This window comes from Delphinapterus leucas, chromosome 6 (assembly GCF_059928025.1).
Source record: "Delphinapterus leucas isolate spDelLeu-1000000601 "Yukka" chromosome 6, BTC_Dleu_Yukka2, whole genome shotgun sequence".
NCBI classification, from domain to species: Eukaryota; Metazoa; Chordata; class Mammalia; order Artiodactyla; family Monodontidae; genus Delphinapterus; species Delphinapterus leucas.
In genome coordinates this window covers 90069458-90096449 of record NC_143134.1, presented here as the reverse complement: position 1 = coordinate 90096449, position 26992 = coordinate 90069458, and the positions used below count along the sequence as shown (strand labels likewise).

General features: G+C 45.6%; 1 protein-coding gene and 1 pseudogene across 1 annotated transcript in view; both read right to left on the bottom strand.

Moving 5' to 3' along the window:
• Positions 1-26992, bottom strand: part of FRMPD1 (FERM and PDZ domain containing 1) — a 133503-nt gene that overhangs the window by 71832 nt on the left and 34679 nt on the right. The gene's annotated exons all lie outside the window — the stretch shown is intronic.
• On the bottom strand, positions 14816-17944 carry LOC149748999 (uncharacterized; annotated as a pseudogene).

Genomic DNA, 26992 nt, shown 5'->3' with positions numbered 1-26992 from the left:
ACTGCTCCTGGGCCTCCCAGCACACAGCTATTTTTAAAGATAAAAGGCCACATTCCCAAGATTGTGGCCACAAGAATGTGAATATCAAATGACCTTCCCAAAGCTCGTCAATGAGCCGGAGTAAAACCGATCGCTGGGCCATGTGGGCAAAGTTGTATGGTCTCTGTGGCACGGGTCCCACTTATCTGCTGATACGGCGCAGCTGCAGCTATGCCCTCAACATGAGTCTGGCCTCTCTCCTTTCAGCTCAACAGGCCCAGAAGCCCTCCAGATGCCATCGTCATCCTCAAGACCTTAGCCACTTGAGCTGGCTGAGAGAGGAAACCCTAGAGGTTCTTGAATAGCAAACTGGCTTCTGTGCCAAGGGCGACACAGAAGGTGACGCCCGAGGTCTCATGAGGCGTCTATTGGATGGCTGTAGAGTTTATTCTGTGCCTGGTCTCTCACTGTTTCTGCCCAGCTGTCTTCTGTTCAACTTAATAGCAACAGCATTAAGTCGATAAGTCTCACAGCATCCCAGGGAGGCAGGTCACCCTCAAGCACATTATCCCCCCTTAACAGACGGGGAAATGACGTCACAGGAAGATTAAATAACCTGCCCAGTCTCAACAGCCTGCCAAAGGTGGGGCACGAGACGATCCCAGCCCCCGTGCCAGCTCATGAACAGAGATGCTCTGGATGAAGCCCTTTGAAGTTCTAGGGTCCCGGGAAGTGTAGATGATTTGCACAACAGAGGTCAAGAAAGAAATAAGCACAGAGGTAACCTTCTTAAAACCACTCCAATTGTCTCTCTTCCTGTGTCTCCCTAGAAGGCCATGAGAGAAGAATGATTTTTAGTACACATGTATTAGCTGAAAGATGGTGTGAGTGTGGGTGCAGGAAGAGGACAGAACAGGCCTGTAGGCAGCAAGGGGCCTCAGTGGTTAGGATCAAAGGAGGGGTCAGGCCAAGCAGGGTTCTATCGATGACCTCTGTCCTCTGTACCCCGCAGGGCCCCGCACAAACTGGTGAACTCGGGCCTGAAATTATGCCCATTTTGTTCCTCTATACAAGTACTTGTACATCTAACATGGGCAAGTCACTGAGAGAGACAGAAAGATGAAATGGACCATCTCTGCAGTCAAGAAGCTAGAAATGTCATTAAGGAGTGTACATAAATTGCTAAAATACAAAGTAAAAATTAGTAAGGACCACAACAGAGAGGCTGGTAGAATGCCTGGGTTTGATGGTGGGAGGTAACATCCACCTGTGGATACAGTAGGATGATATCAGGGCAGGCTTAGTGGACAAGGTGACCAGGCTGTGAAGCATAGGAGAGTGAGGCTTACAGGGGTGGCCAGAAGGGCACTGGGGACAGTGGCTGGAGAAGGGCAACGAGAGTGCATAGAAGGGAAATGGCACAGGGCTATCCTGGAGACCAGCTCAGGAAGAGGGATGTGGGGGACAAAGGGTATGCGAGGTAGGGTTGAGGGATTTAGGGTAGTATTGGCAGGTAGAAGCCATCTCACCGAAGGCCTTAAGTGTGGGATTAAGGAGGTTAAATTTCACTGCTAGCCGTAGTGCTCAGCACTGTACCTTGCTCACAGTAGGCACTCAAATGTTGGTGGAACAAAATGCAGGAAGGCAATTTAATCCATGGAAGACGCAGGATAACTGTGAAAGAAGATGCCAAAAAAAGATGCTTCAACTTTTAAAATCAACTGATATCTAGTCAGGACAACTCTTAAGTTTAACTAAAATATATGCTATATTCTGCCCCAAATGGAGCCCACAGTACCTGCCATCAGCTTCTCACTCAAGAACACTATGAAAATTAATGATGAGGTAATGTTTGTGAAATGCTCCAAGCTCTTTGGAGATGTGTGGCAAAAGGCATCACTAAAATTAATATTTAAAGAGATTCTACCCAGCTCTGATCTCTTTTTCTGCAGACTAATGTTACGTCCACAGGATAAGGTGATGCCAGGTTGGCCTCTAAATAAACCTTCCCAACAGACAGCACCCAACACAGATGCCTCCTCCTGAGTCCCTTACATGTGGCTGATGGCGCCCATGATCACAACAAGGCAAAGGTGGTTTCCGACTTGGTTATCTGGGGTTATCCAGGGTTATCCAAGGATAAGGGGGCAAAATATTCAAAGGGCGGTCTTTCTTGGGACCCCATTTTTTAAGCATGAGAGAGAGTCTAGTGAAGACTTCAAGGGGGATCATTTTAGCAAAACCCACATCTAAGCCAGTTAACATTTTTAGATCTAAAGCAGTGCCCAAGAAAGGAAGAAATAAGAATAGCTCCCTGGGCTCAATTACAAATGGAGTGGAAACAATAATTTCAAAAGTTCAAGGGGAAAAAAAATCAATCTATTTCCTTCCCCCAAAGCTTTCACTTCTATAAATACACTCACATAAATGGACCTAAGACCACTCTTCCTTATGAAAACACTACCTGTCTGGAATTTGCAAAATAAACGATCTGCCCGTCTTGCTTTCAACCCACTGAAGTTCAGACAATGCTCTCCAAAAGCTTCTCTTTTCTTCTTACATAACATTCATTTTCCCCCTCTGATAATTAAAGTGATATGTGTGTCTGGTAGAAAATTTTGAAATTTTTCTTGTTTGGAAAGAAGAAAATAAAAATTGTCCACTATAATCTACAAGTTGCTAATTACCCTTCTGGCCTTTTTGTGTGAAAAGACACATTTCTGACATAATTGGGAACTTACTGTATATACTAGTTTATAGCCTGATTTTCCTCTTAGAAGAATATGCTATAAACATTTGCATGTCTCTATTATTCTACAGCATTATTTTTTATGTCCTGTAGAGAGGAGTATCATTTGTAAAGCTAATCCTCTACTGCTGGACATTTGGTTTATCTTGTCAGTGCCTGTATTACAAATAATGCTGAGATAAATATCTTTGCATAATACATCTTCAGTTAGTCTCTTAGGATAAATTCCCAGGAGTGGCACTGCTGGGTGAAAGCCTGCTCAGGTTTGTAAGGCTTCAGATGCAGTCAGATTGCCCTCCAGAAAGGCTCACTCCCCAGCAGTAGGAGAGCTACTTCCTGCAGTTGCTCACTGATCCCTCATTTAGTAGATTTATGAAGGGGGTGTTGCTGCTTTTATTTGCAGTCCCTTGACAGGCAAATTTTTCTCCAAATGTTTGTGTCTACAGTATTTTTGCAGTTTTTTTGTTTTTTTTGTTTTTTTTAACTGTGTGCTTCTATTCATCAGAAAGCCAACGTTCTATTCCCTCTTCCAAAGAGTACTTTTTCCGCCACTCCACCTCCAAGGGCAGCCCCAGGGTCTCCCTGCTCAGCACCTGCCACCCACATTTTCAGCTTGGTGCCCTTCACTCCTTTCTCAACAAACATTTTACAGTTCCAGCATTAAGTCAGACTAAGAACCCAATAATCAGTCATTTATTCACTTATCCATCTATTCACCTGCTGTCTCTTGGGGGTCTGTAATGCTCTAGGCACTGAAGTATAAACGGAACACTATGAGAAACCAGGAGAGAGAAAGTCAATGAGGCCCAGAAAGCATTAGTATACTTGAATTGAAAGGTAACTCATAGTTTTGCTGGTAGGAGAGGGGAAAGAGCAGCCTAGGCAAAAGGAACGGCATGAGCAAAGGTCCTGAGGCATGCTAAAGCATCATGTGTTGAAGGAATATTTTCACTATTAAGGCATGAGAATGAGGGGCTAAGGATGAGACTGAAAAGTTAGCTCCTTATGTATAGCTGATTCACTTTGTTATAAAGCAGAAACTAACACACCATTGTAAAGCAATTATACTCCAATAAAGATGTTAAAAAAAAAAAGAAAAGTTAGCTCCTGCTGAATTCACCTGCTGAACTGCTATCTTCCCTGCATCTCAACTCTGCTTGTACTCCCTGGCCCATCTCCAATGCAGACAGACTCCTCCAAAAGCCTTCTTGAGAAGCATCCCCACCATCCATTTCTCCACACCTATCTGCTTGGGACAGGAATCCTGGCCCTCACACCAATCTCCTCAGCAACCACCAACGAATAGATGGCTCTGATAAGTATAAGACTTATCAGTCCAGCCAGAAAGAAACCTCTGGATAGTAATATATTCTCTTGTACCCCTAGCTTTTCAACATGGGGCTTAACTTATAACTGGCAATCAATATAAGCCTACAGAATCTAACCAAATTAAATTGGGCAGAATAAATACAAGAGAAGGGATGAGAGTGCACATGTATGCATCTAACTATCATCCAGACAGCTGGGAAATGGAAATTGTCTTTGAAAATTAGCTTCTGAACACAATCATGGCAAAAGATGGATTAATTCTCTTCAGGCCTGTAATTCTGCATCTACCTAGACATTTCGCAGGCACACAAACAGTACTTGTTAAACTATGCTGCATATCTTAGAAGCTTCTGTGCATAAAGGTCAATATATTCTGGAGATTTGGATTTTTTTTCTTTGCAGGGAGGTAGGAGGAGAAGAGAGAAAAGAAGGCCCCTACTATATGCCATCTCTGCTACGATTTTCCATACTGATAATTCCCATTCAAAGTGAAAATCCTAATGCCACCTGGGAGGAACTAGTCTCCATCATTCATGCAGGCAACATTTCTAGATAAGTCTTCCCTGAGGGCAAAGAGCCCATACATCCAGTGGCTGGTCTCTCCCTGTTCTGGTTCATATCCCCCCGGCTCTGAATTCACCTATAGCATTCACCACACTGCTTTGCTTGTTTGTCCTCACGCTGGGCCATGACCTCTACAAGGCTGATGACTTTTTTTCCAGCCCTGTGCACCCTGAGGCCTAGAACATCACCCTCCACTCAGTGGATGATCAATCTCTGTTGTGGAATTAAATGTCATGCCAGGGCTGGAAAGGACCGTAGAAATAACTCAGTACACATATAGGAAGCGGAGGCCCAGACAGGGGACACAGCCTCTCAAATACACCAAGAGCTGGTGGTAATTGGCAGGTGGAAGAGAGAAAGAAATCAAAGATATTAGCAATGCTTGAGAAATTGGGAGCCTGAGGGGTTTGATGGAACTTGGGAAGGATGACAACATGGGGGAAAACTAAGTTTGGTTTTGGACAGCCTCTAACACACAGAACAAGTTTTCTCTCTCTTCTCGGTGACAGCCCTTCAGATAATATAAAAAGGAAATTAACATGTATTGAATAGTTACCTCTTGCAGGTGTAAAACAGCAATCCTGTCCTCCCTGTGTAAGGTTAACACTCACAGATAATCAATTACATAAACAAGTAAATAATGTGCCTCAGGTCACATAGCTAGTAAACCCAGGTCTGACAGAGTCAAAAGCCCAAGTGCTTTCTCCTGCACCCCACTGCCTCTCTGACCCTAGTCCTGAGGCTACAGGGTACCAAAGAAGAGCCAGCTGGACAGAGAGAGGTCACAGGTGGCCTTGGCCATGTCCCAGGGTGACAGGCAGCAGCTCCAGAGGCTGAATGTTAGGTCCGCAGCCTCCCCACCCTCTGAAAGGGCAGAGAGCGGGCACCACCCCTCGCTAGCACTTGGCTGACAGGCTAGACCCAATGCAGAAACAGGTATAAGATGGAGAAACACAGAGGCCCACATTTGCCCTTGACTCAGCTAGGAGATCGCTGATGACTATAAAAGCAATGAGGGCAGCTGGGAGCCAGATGCAAGTAAGGCAGTCGTCATAATCACAGTCCTTCATTTCATTAGTCAATACTGTATGCCGAGCCTCTGCCCAGGACCCAGCCTCTTCTCAGTTCTGGATTGAACCAGGCCTAGTCCCTGCTTGGGAGAAGCTCACGGTCAAGTGGGGCAGGTTACATGGAAACACCCCATGACCACACAGCCTGGGGAGTGTTATCGTGGAAGGATGACAGGGTGGGGGAAGGGAGCTCTCCCAGCCTGGAAGAAATTTCCCAGACAAAGCAGGACATTTTGATGTGGGGATATTTCCAAGCAGCTACATTAAACAAGCCTTGTCAAAATGGGAAATCTTTGTTCTTTAAACCCAGTAAGCAAAATGAGAAGCAGAAATCTCTGAGCTGATCCCCCTCCCCTGCCCTTAGGGCTCCGAGCAGTGCAGTGGAATATCTGCTTTACTAGGTATTAAGGTCCCTTTCAAACCTGAGGTTCGTCCAGGTCAGGTCTGGTGGGGTGACCAGGAAGGGGGCAATCTGGGGCCCTGGTGGGGACACAACTGAGGGCAACTTTGGGTGGACTGCTCTATCCGCCTGTCCCCTTAGGGCTCAGTTCAAATGCCAATCCCTCCCGGAAGCCTTCCCGGATCTCACCTGAGGCATGGCCAGCCCTCTGCTGGGCTCCCATTAGTCTCTGTAACATGCAGCACCCTGCGCCACACTGACTTGCTGCAGGCCAGGCAGGGACCATCGGATTCATCTGTCTCTTCCCTCCTCCCCACCCACTCCTGTCCCCATCCCTGTGCAGGTCTTTCTCAGCAAAGCATATTGAACTGAGTGGAGGAGCGGTCTAGGAGGATGCTCTGGGCAGTTGTGAGCCGGTAATCCTGGAGCAGCCCTGACAGCCATGAGCAGAGTCTGGAGCTGCTTGGTGCCAGATCCTCTCAGGTCACTCTCTTCGCTCTGCTTCCTCTCAGCTCCACCAGCTGCTTCACCAGACCCAACACGCCCATTTGCCCTAGGCCTCTCTGGCACTCTGGAATGTCAAGTGCAAACAAAGTGGTACACACACTTTTTGGAGAAAAGCATATTTGATTGTGCATTGCATTTGGAGAGCTCATTAGCCAGCAGCAGATGGAAGACCCCACTTAAAGGACCATGAACTTCAGCTAGCTGAGGGGCAAGAAGATCACACTACAATGCCCTTTCAGGGCTACAAAGCAGCATTTCCTCATCTCTTACAGAAAGAGATATGTACTTGGGCACTGAGAATATAAATAATTTCCCTCAAGTTCAATGAACCAATCTTGGACTAAATTAGAGGGGAAATGCAAGGACATTAAGTCTTCCTCTATATGTCCCTTCTCTACCCAGAGCACATTCACTGTGGGATCTCCCATAAGTCTAAGAACTGGTAATGAATATTTTAATAGGCACAGCTTCTCCTTCCCATTGATAAAAACTCCACTGACCAGCCAGAGCACGCTGGTGAAGATGAGGGTGTGGACCAGAAACACCTGCGTTTTCCTGGGCAGCCTAATCCCTGAGCCCCTCCCACATCCGTGGGACAGGGATGATTAGAGCAGCCTCAGCACCCTCAGAGTAGCAACCACGATGCTTTAGGAAGGAAGAGAAGTGAGACATGTAGAATGAAGACCCAAGGCTGCCCCTGGAGAGCTGGGTCCAAATATGATTGAAAGAAAAGACAGTCACATAAGTAGAAAAAGGAGAGCCAAAGGCTGAATGGTGGCCCACTAAAAAAATATGTCCACACCCTAATCCCAGGAACTGAAAATGTTACCTGATTTGGAAAAAGGGTCTTTGCAGATATAATTAAGGATCTTATCCTGGATTATTCAGGTGGACCTTGAATCTAATGGTGAGTGTCCTTATAAAAGTGAGGCAGGGCTTCCCTGGTGGCGCAGTGGTTGGGAGTCTGCCTGCCGATGCGGGGGGACACGGGTTCGCGCCCCAGTCTGGGAGGATCCCGCGTGCCACGGAGTGGCTGGGCCTATGGGCCATGGCCGCTGGACCTGCGCGTCCGTAGCCTGTGCTCCGCGACGGGAGAGGCCACAGCAGTGAGAGGCCCGCGTACCGCAAAAAAAAAAAAAAAAAAAAAGAGTGAGGCAAAGGGATATTTGACAGAAGGAGACAATGTGACTAAGGAAGCAGAGACTGGAGTGATGCAGCCACAAGTCAAGAAATGCCAGCAGCTACCAGGAGCTGGAAGAGGCAAAGAAAGAATTCTTCCTTAGAGCCTCCAGAGGGAGTGTGGCCCTGCTGACACCTTGATTTCAGACTTCTGGTCTCCAGAACTGTGAGAGAATAGATGTCTGCTGCTTTAAGACAAGGTTGGGACGATTTGTTCCAGCAGCCACAGGAAACGAACATAGAGCACCTTCCAAGCAATGGGATTGATGAGGGATCTGAGTCCCAGAGAGGGGGCCGACTCACCCAGAGCCACTCTGCGTCAGACACTGGTCCGGGACACTCCTCCATGGCCCACCAAGTCTCTGTGACACTGACATGCACACAGGTCCCCAGTTGCCCAGTGTAGAGTCCAGAAGAGGAAGCTGAGAGCAAATCCTAGGGGGGCCCCCCAGGGGGCCTAACTGGTCTGCAGGCTGTGCTGATATAAGGATAGACTCTGAAGTCAGGCTCCTCAGACCCCACCTGCACAGCTGTGTCCCATTCTTAGCTCTGTCTTTTTCAGGGGACTGGATCAATTGGGGGCATTCTGACTGAAGAAGTGAAGACTCAGGGACCTAATCCCCGTGTCTGAATGTCCAAATGGCTAAAAAGCCTGTCATGGGGAAGAAGAAATGGATTTTTGTGTGGGGCTTCAAAGGGCAGAATCAAGGCCGATGGGACAGCCGTTGCCTGGAGGAAGAGCTTGATTCAGCATAATGAAGAACTTTCTAATAGTCAGAGCCAACTAACAAGGGACTAGGAATGCCTGGGGGATGGGCAGGTCCGAGCACAGAGGCTGGGTGTGCTAGGAAGATTCCTGCACCAGACAAAGGCTGCACTTGATCTTCTCCAGAGTTGGCAACTTTGTATGAAGGTCTATGCCTTTTGGCTAAAATATCCTGTGTGAATCTAGCTTTTCAGCATATAGACAGGGAATGCTCTCACTGAAACTTATGACACAGCTTTTGTGAAGAACTAAGTACTGCAACTACCCAGGAATGAGCTCCAAAAAGAAATAATTCTTCCTGTTTCTATATTCAAAATGTCCCTCATCCCTGGGGAGGAAAGGAAGAGGAAAAGCATATACCTCCATATGGACATCACCTCCAGGAGCCAAGAGCACACCGGTACCAGAGGAGCCCTGGACAGCCTGGGCTTGATGTCCTTCTCCAGGGAAAACCAGAGAGAACACACACTCCAGCTACCAACTGAATTGCTTTCATAAGAACAAATCAATGGCACCCTCATCTTTATTTTGATAATTGCTTTTCCTTTTGCATCCTTCTGAATTCTACATGTGGAACAAAGTAAACAACAAAGCAGTAACTCAGAAGCTTAACCACATGACGCTTACACGTTAGCCTTGGAGAGGTTATTTGCAGGGATGGCAGTTGGTATTGTTGCCACTGGTTGCAACAAGTTCTAAATTACACCCTACATTCTGGATACTCAGAGAACAGGAAGTGCAGCATTTTGCATCTGCCTGCACATCTGTCTTCTCTTAAAATCTCAGAGAACTAAGCACTGTTGCAGCTGAATGAATTCCTCTGAAGCTCTTTCCATTCAGGATTTTGAAAGTTTGCCATGTTACCCTTTTACTGAAATGGTTGAGCTTCTCTGATCATTCGTCAAGAAAGGTCAAAAGAACACACTTTCATACTTTTAGATAAACCACCGTACCCATTTCTAGCTTGTAATTAGAGTTTTCTTCTTTTTTTCCATAAGAACAAGTGTTAAGCGCACACATCATTTAGCAGCCAGCTTGTGAAATGATCGGAAGCCAGAACCATTTCTAACCACTGGCAAAAAGGTCTCCAAACATCAGGTGGGTCCCTGAAATTACTGTTTCACTTTAGTGAACATAAATGGCTACTACCCTTACTTCAATCGGCCAGGCACTAAATCAAACTTCCTATTGTCCTTCAAGCAGGTAGTTATTATTTTTTTTAATCCTCCCATTTGCAGAGCTGCATAATGTAATCTGTAGTTACCAAAACAAATTTAAGACTGCGTTACCCTGCTTCCATGAATGTGTGGTAAGTCTGGTGTATATCTCTGACTATGGTAGAAGTACAGCTATAACAGCTGTGCATAAATCAGAATTTTATATACTGATTGGTATTAAGTATACAGGCATGTTTGGTATTTGAAAAGCTTTCCATACCAAATCTTTTTGGTATAGGGCAGAATCCTTCTACAATATGAACAATTATTGCCAAGTCTGTCTAGCTTGAAGATTCAAATTTTACATAGCATATTTATTAAAATAGGCCATCTTGAATAGCTAAACTCAAAACTCAGACTCATCTCTGAGGTTACATCAACTCTTCATCAAATGAAGGGCCTACATTTCGAGGCATCTGAATGCCGCAAGTGAGTTCAGCCCCTCTGCATTAGCAGCATGTTTCTGGCCTGACTCAAACCATTTCAGAACTCAGGAAAATCACCAGCTTCTGTCACTCCAGTACAGCAAACGCATATCACTAGGGCTGGGCTCTGTGAGAAGGGCCGTGGGGTAGAGGTAAGAAGGGTGTTATGCCCACCCTCCCAGGGAGTTCTCAAGGCCATGGCTCCATACACAAGTGGCCGCACACAGAATCCTTCAAGGTTGACAGCGATGCTGCTCCATGAGAGGTACTAAGTGCAGAGGTGGGAGGTCAGGTGAAGATGAAGACCCTGGGACAAAGGGATCTGGGAGACAGTTCCCAGGGCAAATAGGATTTGAGCTGGGCCTTCAGGCATGGGCACAACCACCATGGCTGAGGCATATGCTAGGCAGAGGGGCCAGATGGACGAGCAAAGCCCTGGAGACCTGGGGGGTGGGAGGGATTAAGTGAGGAGGACCAGGTGAGGGAGGAGGGGGACTGAGAGACAGGATGGAGACAGCCCATCGTGTCTGCCAGGCTGAGGACCCAGGACTTCATTCTCCATACACAAGGGACCCACTGAAGGCCTCTGGGCCACATGTTAGAAGAAACAAGCCTAACATTGAGAGAGAGAATGGAAAGAGAAGGACATGTTTGGGAGAGATTTTAGAAGTAAAAATGACAGGACGTGACTGATTAGATTTCAAGGAGGAGGGATCAAGGGAGCGGGTAGGTCACAAATGACTATGCTCCCCTGCTGTGACATTCCCAGCATGGAGTGGGAGGGGTATGCTGGCCATTGGGTACCCCACAGCGAGCGGGCAAGGCTAGCTTTGGTGGCACCATGGGCTCAGCCTCACTCAAGCTTCCCTTTGGCACATCAATGAGCATCTCCACGGGCACTGCTCTTCAGGGTTGCAGTGAGAGAGAGGGGATGAGGGGAAAGGAGAAGAGGGGAGGGAGGAACAGAGAGTCAAGGAGGAGGGGGCAGGAAAGGGAAGGCAAGAGAGGGTTTGTTTTTTTTTTTTGAGGTGAACTGTCAACAACTTTAATAGACTTGGATGGTGTCCACCAAAGCAGACTGACTTGGGGATTCCCGAGGGCTCCAGCTTCTGTAGTTCAGTGTGGCCAAAGTTCTCTTGGACCAGCTCCTGCCTTGCCTGCAGAACTGGGTCTACAGTGAAATGTCCCCAAAGCAGCAGCAGCTCACCATACCACTCAGGGCCTGATCCTGCAGGTGGGAGTGCTGTGGCTGGGTATTCCTCTTTTCAAAACTCCTAAAACATAGTTTTGTACTGAAGAGGCAGAGTACCTGCTCCAGAGTCTCCTCAATAACTGTGGGGATGACACCCACAATTACAGGGCTGTACAGACAGCCCGCCTGGGCCTAGAACACACCAAGCCCTTTCAGGCCTCCAGGCCTTTGCATTGCTGTTCCCTCTGACTGGAACAGACCTCCCCCAGCCCCTGGCTCATTCCCCTTAATTTAACTTTCATTTGGTGCTTGCTACATACCTGGCTCTATTCTAAGTACTTTACATATAGCAACGCATTTAATCCTCATAGCAACCCTATCAGGTAGGGTTATTATCCCCAGTTTACAGATGAAGAAACTGAAGCACAGAAGATTAAATAACCTGACCGTGAAATATATTTAGTTGTCGGAGGGGCCAGGATTCAAATCCAGGTGGTGTGGCCCCAGGGTCTGCATACTCATACGCAGAGTTACCCAGCCTCTTCCAGTGCTGGGCTACCCTCCCTCAGTTCTCAGCATGACTGGTTCCTTCTCTCTACCTCTCCATGGTTCAGATAGGCCTTCCCCGCCCACCCTCAAGTGGAGCACCCCCCCCTTACCTTCTCTCACATTACGCTGCTTATTTCCTTCCCAGTCCTTTGCACCACCTGTAATTATTTATGTATTTACTTGTTTATTACGTTTCCCCAACTAGAATCTACACTCCAGGAATGCAGGGATCTTGCCTTTTGTTCCAGTGTATTCCTGGGGTACCTGGAATAATTCTCTGGCACAGAGTAGGTGTTCTATGAATAACTGTTGAATGAACAAATGAAGGACAGTACTGTGGATGCTACATGGTGCTACCCAGGGACGTAAGGTATTGCAATGTTGTTCTTTACCCCCCTGTCCTATTCTCCTTCCTTGGCTACTACAAATGCCCCTGCCTACACTAAGGCAGACAGGAGCGGCACCCAGTTTCCCAGTACACATGGATAAGGCTGATCTATTTATAACTGCGTCTAACTGTCAAATCCCCCGGACTGGGGTCCTTGAGCACTAATGATAAGCTTGTGGAGGCAGGGATTCCATCTTCCAATTAACCCCTCTGTGGCCTCCCACCACTTAACAGTATTTACAGGGCATTGGCTGCCGCTGATGTCAGTGTTTGGTCTGAGCACGCACCATATATCAAAAAGCCCCTGCCCCTTGAATCAGGAGGCATCTTGAATACAAATCACACTGTCACAGGAACTCCATCCTGGTGGTGAGGTTCTAAGTCAACACATATTGCTAAAACAAAAGTACTGTTTATATACTCCAACATTTAGGGAGCTTGCCTGTGAACTTGCTAATAAGAGGAACTAACTTATCAAACACCCACTGTATGCAAACACTCTGTTAGACACTTTTACACCCTGTGATCTCATTTAACCCTGTGAGTTTGGAATTATTATTCTTCCCACTTTACAAATGAGAAAAGTGAGGCTCAGAGGTCCAACATCCCCAAACCAGTGTGGATTCCAGCCCAGGGTCAGAGCCTCCTGAACCTCTTTCCACTGTCCTCTGAAGTGTTCTGCCTTGTCTTGTGCTTCCACCAGACTCGCTCTTCTCCATCTGGGTCCTGTGCTTTCCTGCCTCCGTACCTTTGCTCATTCTAGTTCCGTGACCTAAGGTGGCCTTTCTGCTTTTCACCACCTGTTGAATCCTCTTCTTCCTTCCACCTTCCATGGTGCAGACTTCCCCAGTCTCCCCAGTTAGAATTCACCCCCGTCAGTGTTCCCAGAGGTCCCAGGGTTTAGCTCCCAGAATGCCCTGTGGTATAATCTTCTTTATTCCTCACTAAAATCTGAGCTCCTTGAGGGTAGAGCCTGTCAGTATTTTTCCTGTTTGTTTCCTCCTGAATAAGTTGAGAAAATTCTTGCTGAACCATTGAAGAATGAAGAGGGGAAAGACTGGTGGCATTTGAATGCATCTGAGAGATCAAAGGCTCTGGACAAATTAGCTTCAACTATATAGTTCAGGAAAGGCAAACTTATGTGCCACAACTCTGCCATTTTCCTGCTCCAGTCACAAAACACTCTCACTAGTCCTCTGATTTCATAAAGCTTGAAACTTAAAACCAGGAAGTCTAGGAAGGAAATAAAATAATAAAATCACTTCCATAAGAATCATTTCATAGTAATGGATTTCACCCACACACTGGGCAGAAACTAACTGCAGCACAAGGGGGATAAGAGATTGGACAAAAGCACAAAGTTCACCTTCTAGGATGTCACAGTTAACTACCTTGTGTTTGTTCTGCTGTCGCTGCACCAGAATTCACCTGTCCTAGAAAATATGCACTTGCTGAACTGTTGGCCTCTCCAATCACTGCTATGTTGAACACCCACCAAAGGATGCCTGACCTGTAAGTTATTTTGATTCGTCTTGATTAGAAAACATCTCAGCCGTGGCTTTAGACTAGATATGAGGAGATGCTGGCCTCTGGGTCAGGACCTCTAGATCAGTGCATTACTTTTTCCCTCAAACAAGTATTTTGAGGTTTTTACTAAAATAACTGACTCACAAACAGAAATGCTTCCTGATCTATAAGCCACTTTGAAAACAAATCATTATGCCGTTGAATATTTTATGATGGGCCAAAGCACTGAAGGAGGCAAGGAGAGCATTCGCCAATCCTTACCATGTCTATTTCGGGACTCCCAAAGCAAACTGCAAATACCTCTTTTATTTTCTTAACGCCCATTTGCAAGTGCTGGGTGGATTCTTGGTGAAATATTGCCTCTGCGCAAACTGACCCCAAATTCAGAGACCCGCACATTTCACTTCTGCACGTTTACCGCGGATGTATCTCAATGATGATCTAGTGCACAATGCCTCCCCGCCCGCCCCATTTTATAGGTGGCAACAACCGGGAGGGGTACTTGCCCAAGGTTACCTAGTCAGTGGAGAGCAGAGGAGCCACCAGGAGCCAGGGCCCCAACTCCAAGCCCTGGGAGCATCCTTTATTTCCAGAAGCCGACTCAAAACCCCTCCTGAAGCTCAGCCAAAGCTGCTGCAGATAAACGACGTGACCCCGATACTGACTTCTGTAGGTCCCAACATTCCTCTCCACCCCCAAGGAGCTGTGGAGCTGAGACACTCAGGGGTGCCCCTCGACTCACAAAGTGTCAACACAGGCAGGGCGGTTCAGGTGATCGTCCCTGGCGAACCCCTCCCGGTCCAGGTGTAGCCGTCGATATTCGGCAGGGCAGGCTGGTCCGAGGTCACTCAGAAAGTTGGCTCTGGCCGTGGCTGCACCTGAACCCTGGTCTCCCACCTGCCGGTTTGCCGCTCTTTGCACTATACCATGCAGATCTCGAAATCTTAAGCAATACATTGATGCTGTGTAAAGATTTAACCTTTGCAGGCCCTGAGCGAGACCGCGGACGCGCCCCCCGCCGGGAGTGGGGGCACGAGGACTGGAGGCGGACGCGGGTCACCGGGGGCCGAAGGTGCAAGCGGAGCGCACGGCGGAGGGCGGCGCGGAGTAAGCCGCGGGGCAGGCAGTCTGCAGTTCCCGGAGGCGCAGGCCCGGGGCGTAGGGACCGGCAGTCCCCCCAAAACTTTGCGGCGCCGAGACCTCGCCCTTACCTGCAAGGAGGCGCCAGCCGCGCGGACGCGGACCTGGCGGGCTTGACGCTCTCGGCTAGGGGCGGCCCCGCCCGGCGGCGGGCACGGACGCGGGCAAGGCTCAGCCAGCGGCTCGGCTCGGGTTCGGCTCGGGCTCCGCCTCCCGCGCCGCGGCTGCAGCCGGAGTGGGGGCGCACGGCCAGGCCGCGCCCGCCCGCGCCGTCTGGCCGCGGCAGGTGCTGAGACTGCAGCTGCGGGGCCGACAGCTGCCTGCGCCGCGACCCTCGCCCCGGGGGAGGAGCCCCGCGCGCCGCCTCCGCGGGCCCGGGAGGTCCCGGCCCGCCGCAGTGGGCGGTCCCGCTCCCACCCGAGCCCTGCCTCCGCCGGCCTTCCCCAGCTCCCGCGTGGGCACGCAGCGTCCGCCGGTTACCCACCGGGAGACTGAGGCCGGGAGAGGAAGGGGCTCCTCAAGGCCACCCGGACCGGCGGCGGTGACGCCAGAACAGGAACTCAGAAGAGTCCCAAGGAACGACCCCCCTTTCTCACACCTCCCTTCCACTGGCTCTTGTACTCCAAGGCGTTTTGAAGAGCTCCAGCTACACGGGACTCTGCGAGACAAAGATGATCCCGACTGCCCCCCCCACACCCCACAACACACACACAGCCCCTTGGGCTGAGGGGAGGTGGAAGGGGTGGGCCCACATATGGCACTATGGTCCACCTACCCTGCCTCTGCAAACTCCTGCTCTGGGGCACTGTTTCCTCCGATCTCTCTAGCCACTCCTTCCTAGTCTTCTTGAGGGCTTCTCAAACCCTAAAGCCCTAAAATGTTGGGGTGCCCTAAGGACTCTGCACTCAGCACTCTTCTGACTCCCTGGGCTACCCACCCACTCCTCTGGCTCCTGTGCTACCGCCTCTCTATCCATCCCCCCCGCCCTTTTCATGCTTCTGTCCAAGAATTCTTTCTTATTGAAATAGCTACTCAACACCTACTAGGTCTCTGTACTGTGTTAGACGCTAGAGATACAGCCTCGAATAAAACACAGTTCCTACCTTCACAGAATGTACTGTCTAGCAGACTGCTAATACAGTGCAGTTCCTGTAACCTTAGTGTGATCCTAGGGGGCCAAGGGGGGCATGGCAGGTGGTGCCCACACCGGCTGAGGGAAGACTGCCTCCTGGAGAAGATGCCCTCCAAACAGAAACCTGGGGGCAATGGGGTTGCCAATGAAAGGGACCAGTGTGGAGAGAGCCTTCTAGGCACAGACCACAGCAACAAAGACCCCCAAGGTGAGAGAGGGCCCAGTGGGGAGGCTCAGGAGCCCAGAGCTGAAGCAGCAGAGTCAGCAGGGACCACGGGAGGAGTTTTTGAGTAGGGAAGGGGGTGCCATCAATGTTAGATCATTTTGGTGGTGGAATGGAGCACAAATATAAGTTCACAAGTGTGTCGTCATTTCCCACCCCAACCCAAAAAACCCCCAAAAAACAAAGCAGCAGCATTGCAGCAGTTGGAGCTGGAGCCCAACTGGCCTGGATGAAGAAAGGCCCTCCAGCACCCACCTCCTCTCATCCTTCATTCTCAAATCCAGGCCTCTATCCAAAAAGGGTCTCCTGAGAGGCTCCATTTTTAAAAGGCCTCCTAGGTACCTCCACCCAAAACTCCCTTTTCTCTCAGTGCCCCAGCCCCTCTGCACCCAGATCTATGGGCTGAGATAGCCCTTCACTCCTTGGGGTCTGCTTCCGTCACCTGTCTCCTCTCTAGTTAGAGTGTACAGAGTTCTGCCCCCACAATAAGCACCATTAGGGAAAGTGAACAAAAATGGAAAATTCTGAAGCCATGAGGAAATAAAGTAAGCTTCTAAAAAATTAAATGTTGTACCTCTCCATATTGTTGCTTATAAAACTGCGTGTGAATCTACAATTATCTCTAAATAAAGTTTAAGTTTTAAAATTATGTGTTGTAGATAAAGATTAATAATCAAATTACTCTCCCAAATGCATATTAAAGACCAAAGAGTTCACTTGTCAAAAAGGAAAATAAAAACTCAACCCTCTTGTCCAGTGAGTACAAATTTCGCCCATGGAATTTTGTCCTGTCCTTCACAATGTCCTAGCTACCCATGCCAGAGATGTCTGCATCTTCAGGTGCTTTATGTATATTTGTGTCAACAATTTCACCTTTGGCCCCTGAGTTCCCACTCAGCCATTCTGATCCCTCAGCCCCCTTCAGCCTTCCTTGTCTGCCTGCTGCTTAAATACCAAGGTTGCTCGTGTCCCCTCTTGGCCTCTTTTCTCTCTTCACCCTAACTGAGCAGTTCTATCCACTGCAATTCTGTTCTTCAGCTCAGACCTTCTGTGCTCCAAACCCGGAGACACAACTGGCTGCTGCAACTCCTGAATGCCCCTCAGGTGCCACAGTCTCAACAGAGCCAAAATCAAATTCCCATCTTCCTTAAACTACCCCTTCTTCATTGCTTCCATATTTCAAATGGTAGTGGGACTTAAACCAGAAACCAAGGGAACATTCTAGACTCTTCCCTCTTCCTGGCCCTCATATCCTACTGGTCACTAAATACAGTCAACTCTGTGTCCATAACATCTCTTATACTCATCGCCTCCTCTTTATCCTGCTGTCCTTGCCTTAGCTGGAGCCTCACCATTTCTTGGTGAAGCTGTAGTAAAAGCCTCCAGTCTTGCCTATAGGCAATTCATCTGCCACATGCTGCCTGTAAGCTTTTTAATCCATAAATCTGACAAGTCACTCTCCTGCTGAAGGTAACTCCATTGTTCCTTCTTAGCCTGGCAATAAAGCTCTAACTCCTTAGCATGGCATGAAGCCCCTCAGCTATCCAACGCATTACTGCTGCAGCCCCATCTCCACCTCACCCCATACCTGCACACCGAAAACCTCATGTTCCTAGGGCAATTGTACTCTACAATAGTAAAAATAGCTATAACTTATTAACTTCTGCTACAGGTCACTTTTTTAAGTGCTTTACATACAATATCTCATGTAATAAAAGGCATAGAACACTGTGCTAAAACAAACAGTCTCAAGCCAAACTGCCTGGGTTCAAATCCTAACACAGCCACTTGTTAACCTATGTAATCTTGGGGAAGTTCCATAAGCTCTCAGTTCTAGGTATCTTCCTCTGCAGAGGGAACATAATAAGACAACTTGCAACCTAGGCATGTTCTATAAAGAGTTATTAGAGATGAAACAGCATTCATTACCTGCTAGCCAGCACTATTAGTCATGCTTATAATCAGTATATGCAGTGAAGATTACTATGCTCCTTTTACAGAGAAGGAAACTGAGGCTCCAAGAAGTAATGTCACTTACCTACGAAACCACGGCTTTAAAGTAGCTGCACTGGGATTCATCTGGGATTCTAAATCCCATACTGCCAAATACTTTGCATAAGCTACTGCCTCGCTCTGGGAGCCTTCCCCATTTCCCCACGTTTACCACAGCCTGCCAGACAAACTCTTCTTCCTCCTTTAAATCCTGGTCAAAAATATCTTCCCCTCTCTGAGGTCTCCCCAGCCCCTCCTTTGTGCCTGGGCTGTGCTTGGTATATTCTTTTTTTATATAAAAGAAAAACGTTTATATATTTCAAAAGCTTAGATAAAATCAGCAGAACCAAAGGTTGTGCTTGGTATATTCTTCACACCACACCTCACCACAATGGTTTATTTACGTCTGTCTTTTTTGAGACCTCCTTGTAAAAGACATTATCTTCTTTATTTTCATCTTCCTAGAACCCCATAGATATTTGTTAAATGAATGAATAAAATCTACATTAGATTCTCAAAAGAGTTTTACCCTAACAGCTGTCATTTCAATACAGATCACTTTTAATCTCTGTTTTTGTCATTCTGAAGTCATTTTTGGTGAGAGGATAGCATCTAATGATCCAATATTCATATAGAGCAAGACACAGCAAGACTGAAATTTCTCATATTGCTATTTGGTCGTGTCTTGTCCCTCTCAGATGTCTGTCCTTTTTTTAGTGACACTGTGTAATAACCCATGATGAGAAGCTGTGTTGTATCCTAATGAGACTTCCTGACTAAAACATCTGAGGTTTGAATTTATTTCCCATAAGTACCATTTCAGCTAAAAGTTTGCTTTCCCTATGGCATGAATGTGTATTTGTCATCTGCTAAGTGCCCATACCTTCCCTTTATCTGTATTAATCTCCTTTGCATTCAAATACTTTGGAGAGCTGACTTATTAGTAAGCTTTTCTATACAATTTTCTTCTTAGAATGCCTAACTCTTCCTGACTTCATATCTATTGTTCCCAAAATAGAATAGTTTACTGCTTCAAATTTCAGCTTTACTGTCTTCAGTGATTTAGGACAAGTTTCTGCTCTTCCTCAGAATGATCAAATTCCATACAATTAAAACAAACAAACAAACAAGAAAACCCCAAACCTGCCCTGTCATTTTGTATGGAGTAGTGTTTTAAAATTAGATGTTAGAAGCACTTCTTTTGTATACCAGAATACAAGTAAATTGGCAATTTTAATGCCTTTGTATCAAATTAACTGAAAGCAGTGCAGGTGGAAAAAATAATGCTGGTCTGGGAAACAGAAAAAAAAGGGAGGGGGTTCCAGTGCTGTTCTCCAAATCCCCTCACTCTTCAGGCTGCAAAAGAAAGGAAAGGAGTGGGACAGGATGACCTTCAAGGCCTCTTTCAGATATAAAATGACATGGTTCCTTAATGAGCCTCCAAGTGGTCATTCATTCAACATTGTTGAGTGCCCTCCAATGAACTTATGCCTTTTGAAGTATAGTGATTTAAACATCAATCCAGACTGGATAGATAATGGAATGTTTTGGTTAAGGCAGTATTATTATACTACATAAACTGATGACATGTTTTTAATATTCAAGCTCTAGTTAATAGTGAACTATAATGAAGACAGTTTCATTGAGACTTTGGTGAGCCAAGATTCATGGACTGTTGGAGTATTGCAACAAGACCACTAGGAACATCCATGCCAGCATTCATGGTCAGCTGCTTGTAGAAAAGCAGTGCCCTAGAGTTCTAGAACCTAGTTCTGTCCTTAACCTTGCCACGTGGCTATGGGAAAGTCACATGACATCTCTGGGCTGCAGTTTACTCTTTTGTAAAAGGAGGGAATGATACCTTGTAACTACCTTAAGGAAGTAAAATATTAAGTCAGAAAGAGAGGTTCTGCTGTTGTCTGAAAAAGAGACTGGGTGCTTATCATGAGGATTATATTACCTCTTGAGGACAAGTAAATTAACAACAAGTATATTACCTCTTGTTGCCCTACAGGGAGAAACAATGGCATAACATGTTCTTACTCCCAAGATTCTAGGACACAGAGGCAGACATTCACTGCTCGCATCTTAAAAATGAATTGTCCAGTTCACTGTAAAATACTAAGAATAGGGAGTTAGGCTAGAAAGTCCATTGTCTGCGTGTTAGTGAAGAGAGATCAGTCTCCCAGTACTTTCCAAATCTTACATGATCACCTGTCACAGTCATTCTCTCAAAGATGACCTATTTTTCCTTTTGGGGGAGGGTGAAGGGTGGAGGTGTGGAAGACACATCTTCCTTCTGGATTGCTTCCTTAGCTCTCATATAAGCCTTGCCTGCTTAATTTCTTTTCCTGTTCCTAATTACATTCTCTGCTCCTTGATAAAACTGGTATTCTAATCTACTGCTAATGCAATAGACTTAATGACTTGGTTGGAAACAGGAAAAGGATGGGATATTTGCATAGGGTTGGGAATGGTTATCACAATTAAAAAATATATATTCGAGATCTTTATGTCTCCTCACAGATGTTTTTATCTCATTCCTTACCTGATAAATCTTTCAGTGTTCTGAGGGACCGCTTTGAAACTATATGAGTGGCTTTAGCATCTTTTACTCTTTCCTTTTTATCTCTTTTTAAAATTCTCTTTTCTTCCGCTAGTTCAGCCTTTGAAAGATCAGCTCCTAAGAAGAAAGCATGCCCTTGAGGTTGTGGCCAGTGTCTGGCATGGCCCTACTCTGGTCTTGCCAACTATGTCTGCTCCAATTCCCAGAGGCTTGATCCTGCTCTGAATCTACTGGATGACTGCAACTTCACACCACCGCTCTGCTCCCCATGGCCCCAGAAGCGGATGCTACCATCTCTCCATCACCATTTTATTCATCTCCTTTACCTTTTCATTGCACTTTACCGTTTGGAAAGCACTAGACAGAGCAATCGTCTCATTTTATTCTCTCAATAGCTCCTTGAGTTATGGAAGACAAACATTATGACCCTCGTTTTACAGACAAAGAAACTAAGACAAGCTCAGAGAAGTCAAATGATTTGCATGAGGTCATAGAGCTGGTGGTAAATGGGATCCAACTTCAGGTTTATCTGGGTAATACAGCTCTATCCTATAGGGAAAAATGATGACTGCAACAGAATTTTGATATGGAAAAATTTCCTAAATGATCTTAGGATGACTATCCAAGGGGATTCTCTAAAGATGGGGGTTTGCACCTAGAGCTGACACTGTTTCTCTCACTCAGCTCTCTGTAGAAGTGACTCAAACTGTGAGACATACAGTGAATAGAGAGGGTAGGATGCTAGGGCCTACAGCTGGCGCCTAAAGGAAACCTCACACATCCTGGGGAGACCGAGCCAGTGCAGGACTGGTGAAGGATGGTGTCTCTGCCACACTGTTTAAAATTGCAGGGAGGACCAAGGCCCAGGAACCTGGGAAGTGCCTGCTTCACTAGTGAGCCTGCCACAAAGGCTTTCAATTCTGAAGCTACCTGAGGGGCCCAGCTGGCCCCAACTGAATGGGACCCCTTAGCAGGTGAGGAGGAACTGTCCCTGCCCACTTCCTGCACATAACCCTGAGTGAAGGCCCCGATTCCACTGGGGCTCACCTCCCTAGAAGGGAATGCCACAGGTGGGCCAAACTACCCCTCCCAGGGCCACTACTAGCTTGTACAGCATCTTAATGTAGATTAGAAAAAGGCATCCCCTTCAGCTGCTCTTGTGCAAATGAGGAAGTAATGTTTCCTTCTTTCAGGCAGATGTAGCTCCACACCAGGGTAAACAGCTCAGCAAGTAGATTTTAGCTCTTAATATTCTCTCAACCAGGTACCCTTGTGTGGCAAACAACTTACACATTGACACACAGCAGCCCAACCCTTTCCCATTCACACCGGGAGTGTCTGAAGATCCTAGAAGCCCCTCCCACCGTCACCTCAGCCTGAGGGACCCAGCTGACCAGCTTTGTTCACCATTAGGTCACTGGAGAAAAGGCATCTTTCTTTCCTTTCACAATTGCTCAGCTGTTGCTATCCAAGAGGCCACAAGAGCCTGACTTGCCCAGGTGCTGGTATGAGTAGCCAAAGCAGATCAGAGATCAGTTAAGGGGCTCAGTTGCTTAAAGGAGAAAGACCAAGCTAGATAACTAAAAGAGAGGACTCATATTCAGACAGATTTAAAATAAGAAAAAGTAAGCTTTGAAAATAAGAGTTTTAAGGAGATTCAAGTAGAGATTGGGGGAAAAGTGATAACAATGAGGGAAAATGGTTTTTGGAAGTAAAAAAAAATTTCTAAATTTAAACATTTCAATTGTGGAAGCAAAGAATAGAATGAACACCACCAAAAATTGATTTAATGGTCTGAAAGATGAAAAAGGAGAACAATCCCACAGTACCAATCCAAAAATACAAAGAAACGGAAATTATGAGGGAAAAATTTTTTAAAAAAACCATGGATGAAGTATCTAGGAGATATGCAAATAATAGGATTACCAAATGGAGGAAAAATAAGAAGAGAGCAATGCAACAACCAAAGAAATAATAGGAGAACTTTATAGACTTTCATAAAATTGAATTTTCAGATAGAAAAGACTCATTAAAGGCTACAGAGTAGTAATTTAAAAATATACACCTAGGAATTCCAGTTCTGGACAAGATGCAGGACATACATTTCTCCCTATTCCTCCTGAATCCCTAGACATAACATATAAAACAAAGGTAAGAAAACTCTGAATGATGGAGAAAGCAGACCAGTTAGGGACCTCAGGACTCAATGAACAACATGACCATGAATTCCCTAGATTTTCTTTTTGCCTCCTATACATCCCAGACTGGGCACTAGAGAAGCCCACAGCTAAGAAATGCCAATAGGTACAGATAAAAACAGCCTCAAGAAAAGTCTGATCTCCATTGTCAAAGGAATGGGAAAGAGCAGCCTAATAAGACAGAAGCCTTTGTGATAAAACCAACCCTATTCCAGACAAACACCCCAGACAAAAATGACACAAAACACTCCTACTCTCCTACCCCTGGTCAGTAGAGGCTAAATGGGGAACTTAGACTTTTACTGCTGCCCATGAGGTTCCCTTTCCCCACCAGTACAGTGTCAATTGAGGCGTGCTAAAATAGAAGATGCAAATAAGATCCAGAATCCATAACATGATACCTAAAATGTCCAGGATACAGCTTTTAAAAATCACTCATCATACCAAGAACCAGAAAAATCGCACCTTGAATGAGAAAGAGACAATCAACAGATGGCAAAATGGAGAAACTACAAATTTTGGAATTATCTGACAACGCTTTTAAAGCAGCCATAATACAAATGCTTAAACAAGCACTTATTGATTCTCCTGAAACAAATGAAACTATAGAAACTATTAGCAAAGAAACAGAAGTTATAAAAAATAACCAAAATAGATATTTCATAACTGGAAAATGCAATAAAAGGAGTGAAAAACTCATTGGACAGGCTCAATAGTAGAGTGGAGATAACAGAGGATAAAAGTCAGTGAACTTAGGACAGATTAATAGAATTTAACCAGTCTGAACAACAGAGTGACAACAGACTGGGGGAAAAAATTGAAGAACAAAGTTAAGCTAAAATTCATATCATCAGAGTCCCAGAAGGAGAGGAGAGAGAGCGAGAAGGGGAGAGAGGGACTGAAAAAGTAGTTGAAGAAACAATCTCTGAGGATCCCCCAAATTTGGCAAAAGGCATAAGCCTAGATTGAAGAAGCTGCACAAACTCCAGAAGGGAGAAGCTCAGAGAAAACTAAAGAAATCCACAGACTTAAGTCCTAACATTTCAATAATTATAGCCATCGTAATTATACTTCTAAAAGCTAAAGACAAAACAGAGTCTTGGTAGCAGAGAGAAATGACACATGACTTAGAAGGGAACACCAATTCAAATGACAACAGAATTCTCATGTGAAATCATGGAGGTCAGAAGGAAGTGGTGCGATGTTTTTCAAGTGCTGAATGAAAACTGATGTCAACTCAGAATTCTATATTCAGTAAAAATATCCTTCAGGAATGAAGGTGAAAAACTAATATAATTTGTGACCAATAGACCTACCCTAAAAGGATGACTACAGGAAATTCTTCACACAGAAGGGAAATGATAAAAGAAGGAAACTTGGAATATCAACAGTGAAGAAAGAATAACAGAAAAGGTAAAAATATTGGGTAATATAATAGATTATTACTTTCCTCTTAAGTTTTTTTTTTTTTTTTTTTTGCGGTACATGGGCCTCTCACTGTTGTGGCCTCTCCCGTTGCGGAGCACAGGCTCCGGACGTGCAGGCCCAGGGGCAATGGCTCATGGGCCCAGCCGCTCCGCGGCATGTGGGATCTTCCCGGACCAGGGCACGAACCCGTGTCCCCTGCATCGGCAGGCGGACTCTCAACTACTGCACCACCAGGGAAGCCCTCCTCTTAAGTTTTTAGATTTATGTTTGGTGGGAGCAAAAATTATAATATTGTCATAAGTTCTTGGTGTATATAGAGGTCATATTTAAGACAATTATATTTAAAAGGAGCGAGAGTAAATAAAGGGACCTAAATGCATGTTTTACTTGAAGTGGTAAAATGTCAGCACCAGTAGACTGTGACAGATTGTGTATGTATAGTTTAATACTTGACCAACAACTAAAAAACTATACAAAGAGATATACTCAAAAACACCACTGATAAATCAAAATGGAATTCTTAAACATGCCCAAGTAATCCACAGGGAGGCAGAAAAAAGAAAAGAGAAATGGAAAGTGGGGAACAAACAGAAAATAAGTAATAAAATGTCAGACTTAAGTCTTAACATTTCAATAATTACATTAGAAGTAAGTAGTCTAAATACACCATTTAAAAGACAAAGATTGACAGAATGGATTTTGCCACGTCCTGGTAAATTTTCTGAACTCCAAGAATAAAGTATAAATGTCATAAGCTTCTAGACAATGTAAATAGCTTACTTGTGACAGTAAGAGAGCTCTCCAAAATTATTTTGTTGACCCTACTGTCCTTGTTAAGATTTATTGAGACCTAATATTTGTTGGTCATAAGCAGTTTATGTTATCTCATGTTAACATAATTCTATGAGGTATATATTATTAGTAACTTTATTTTATAGATGAGAAAACTAAGGCTAATTTTCCCAAGGTCACTTAATTAGTATGTGTGGCAGAGCTTAGATTCTAACCCAAGGAGTCTAATGAAAGAAACTAAAGAATAAGTACAAGTTAGTTCCCTGGGGAGAAGAGAGAAGATAGACCTCATAGGCAGAGAGAACAGCCTATAGGAAGGTTCTGAGGATGGGAAGGAAAACCTATTATATGCAAGGTATTTTAAATATAATATTAGGGCTTCCCTGGTGGCGCAGTGGTTGAAAATCTGCCTGCCAATGCAGGGGACACGGGTTCGAGCCCTGGTCTGGGAAGATCCCACATGCCGCAGAGCAGCTGGGCCCGTGAGCCACAACTACTGAGCCTGCGCGTCTGGAGCCTGTGCTCTGCAACAAGAGAGGCTGCGATAGTGAGAGGCCCGTGCACCGCGATGAAGAGTGACCCCCGCTTGCCACAACTAGAGAAAGCCCTCACACAGAAATGAAGACCCAACACAGCCATAAATAAATAAATAAATAAATTTAAATATAATATTAATAATCACAAAACTCCAATAAGCAGATATTAGGGTGTCTGTTATGCAGATGAAGAGACTCAGCAAGGTTAAGTAACTTGCTCAAAATCCAGCTAGTAGGCAATGAAGCCAAAATTTAAATCTGGGTCAGCCACCATCCCCTATTCGGTCAACAAACTGGAAAGGCTCTTGGAACATACCTCCCATGGTGATTGGCTTTGTCACCCCAATAGTTACCCTGTAGTAACCCAGCAATTAAAACCTTAAAGAGAAAAGAGTCTGTCCTACCTTTCTGGGTGATTTTGTTCAAAGCTGCTCTGGGTCTGAGTGTCTTCATCTATAAGAGAGAGAATCGGGCTACATCAGTGTTTGTCTAACTTTGGCGGAGGGAGACAGTGGAATCCTTCATTCAGTGCAAATCCTATTAAACGGAGCCCAATGTGGAAGACAGGTAAAGGCAGAGCAAACCTGATTGAAGGGGCAGTGCTAGCCTGGACACTCTTCAGTTAAAACACTCCTACAAACCTAACTTCTGGAAATGGTGCATGGAGAGGCTCCAGGCACAGGGAAAAGTCTTGGAGGCATTCTCTTCCATCTTTAGTGTAGGCTAGGGAGAGAGATGGATGACCTAGATTTTCCTAAAAACAAGGCTTTATTCATGTTTTGTTACTATGTACTGTGTACTGCAACATTGTGTTTCAGTCTGTTTTGAATCACAGGGATGTTCTGGGAAGGATGTGTGGTAGAGGCTTGAATTCCCAATTCTGTCCCTTGCTAGCTTTGTGACCTTGGACAACTAATGTAACCTTTCAGTTTTCTCATCATAAGGAGGAGATAATACTGACCTTGAACAGTGTTGTGAAGACTAAATTAAATAATAAGGAAGGACAAAGTATGTAGCATATGATTAGGGGTGTTGTAGACATTCAATAAAATGCAGCTATTATGCACATTGAAGCTCCCAGATCCTGATACTTTAAGTCTGCTCTGGAGCGTGGGTCTGTGTTTTTTCTTTTTTCCTTTTATAT